The following is a 2,594-nucleotide window of genomic DNA, read 5'->3' as shown; positions in this document are numbered from 1 at the left end:
AAAATTAAAAATGTTTTTGTTTTTAGGTCATTGTTATAGGCAGTGTAAATAAGAAATATATCCAAGGAGCCTGCTTTTTTAGCCTGCTTTATGTTGTCTGACAGATTCAATGTAAATTGTTTTTTATTCCCAGAGATGGACAATAAACTGTGCCTTGGGTAATTAAGTGTAACTTTGTTTAAACCTATTATTTCACAGTTGACCAACCATGTTCGGATCTGATGTAAAATGTAGTTTGATGACTTTAAAAATGTTGGTTTGTAAAAAAGCATAAAGTAACACTGGGAATATGTAAGAGGGCAAATAAATATTTACAGCATTGCACATATTTAATAGAAAAACACATATTTCATAGAAAAACCATGGTAACTGTTTCCATGTTAGTGACTATATGAAGGAGTTGCACCTCTGTCTTTTTGAAACACTACTAGAAACACTGAAAGGCCTTTTCCGTCTCAGTGATCCTACATGAGAGCATGTGATGACAAACATTAACTAAAATGTGCCCTGACTGGAGAGGCAAGCTGTCCCCACCACTCCAGCAACTGTACCGCTGGAGAGGCCGGCGCTTTCACCATATGGGACAGGGATGGTCAATAGGATTACGTCCTGCGCCTCGCCTTTTCCCTCTTCTCTTTAGCAAAGAAAGGAGTCCTGGTCTGCAAAGCCCCCACTGAAGTATCCAAGAACCCCCTTCCCTAGCAGGGAAGGGTAGAGAGGGGCCGTGGGGGTCTTGTGGACAACAGCAGAGAGCACGGAGTCCACCATGTGGATTACCATATTCAACGGGACAGAGATCAAGCCATTATAGAGTGAGGACAGAAGGAGGCTTTCTTTCACACATACAGATTTGAAGAGAAAACAGCAATGAGTGTAAGCTGGATTTGCTTTCATTGTCATGGAAAAGCAGCGAAGGGCCCAGTGATAGCGCCACTCCTCAAGCGGCCTGTTTCGTTCTCACCAATCCAAGCAATTCCTCAAAGCATGATGGGGAAGAATTACCGAACGTAACAACTGAAAGATCAAGACCACCTTTGACTTACACTGGAAATTGGTCGTCCAGTCACACACAGCTATAATAATCTAGAAATATTTTGGTAAATTTATTGTTGCTTGGGTCATAAAAATGCTTTCTTTTTCCTCATTACACTCTAATCCCAACATACCCCTGCTAAAAATCTAGGTTTACATCATATAGAAAATGAGGCCATAAAAAACACATTGTCCAACTATAATACAACATTTTCTATGTACAATTAAAATGTAAATGATGGAAAATGGAAAACAATAAAGAAATGCTGCAGTAACCGAACTGCATAAATGTAGATAAATGTGAAAACCTAAAACTAACGAAGCAACACAGTTTATTCTATTATCAAAACTGAAAAGGAGTCTTAGAAACACTAAACTTTGACCTTATGAACAGGTTTGAAAAAGAGTGACCAGTTGTTTGTCTACACAAAGCTGGCAAACAAATCTTTCCCAAAACAAAGACGTTGTTTGCTTATATTTATCTTGGAAGAAGCTTGTGTGACTTTATCAGTTAGGAATGCATGTGGTAATACATTTTATCCAAGGCAACCTGTCAACTTTTGATACACAGTCTGATTGTATACTTTATGTGATGAAAAATTGCTTTCCTTCCGCCGCTTTGTTAAATTACTGCTTTTGCTTTTGTATTCACAAAAGTTTTTGGACACTTTTCACTCACAGTTACTCAGTTATTCTTCCTCTGTCTGTGGAAAGCATTGGCTTTAACGTCAATTTGTCCATTGCTGCCTTGAAATACCTTTACTGACTTGATGCGGAAAAAAAAACTTTTGCTTGTTGTCTTTGTCAGAGGGTTTACTGAAAAAGCAAAATGCCTCATCAAATGCCAAAGGTAACGTTGTGTTTCACTATATCACCCTCCAAACTATGCTGCCTCTTATTGTTGGATTCATGGTAATTCACTGACTTTAGCACTTTGTTAAGATGCTGACATAAAGCAGGTATTCTAATGCTTTGTCAGACAGCATGCGCTAGAATCAGCAAAAAAGTGCTTGCTGCTTAATTTTTTATGCTTGTGCACATTAGGTTCTGACGCGCCTCAAGTGCATCTTTGACACTTCTGAAGTGCGTCCATTAAAGTGCGTCCAGATGTGTCTGATGCTTCTGCTGCTCCTCTGTTCAATGGCAAAGAGTGGCTTTGCTATATTTGCTGGGGAACAAGAAGTTTTAATATGTTTTTAAGTCAGAAAATCCGCCTGAAAACTTTTTCTATGCAGTCAGTTAATTAAGATTACAATCCTGCGTTCAAATATTTTTTTGCTGTCGGACCAGCACGAAACCCCAATATACCTACGGTGTGCTGTCACTGGAAATCCCTTATCGATAGCTGCCTCTGGCCCGGTCGGCACTTGGGGTTTTTCTGCTACTGTGCAAGGCAGCTTGGAAGGAGATGTTAGCGGTTTTCATGCAGGCACCAGAATAACAAAATGAAACATATTTTGCCGGCAAGTTTCAACATTTAAGTTAATTTAGGTTTTAAAAAACCGTTTCATGGGAGTGATGATAGTGATCTCCATCAGCAGTGCTGTGTCTGTCTGATTGGT

This window comes from Cyprinodon variegatus, unplaced genomic scaffold, assembly GCF_000732505.1.
Source record: "Cyprinodon variegatus isolate N-32 unplaced genomic scaffold, C_variegatus-1.0 Scaffold691, whole genome shotgun sequence".
Taxonomy (NCBI): domain Eukaryota; kingdom Metazoa; phylum Chordata; class Actinopteri; order Cyprinodontiformes; family Cyprinodontidae; genus Cyprinodon; species Cyprinodon variegatus.
This window is presented reverse-complemented; position numbering follows the sequence as displayed.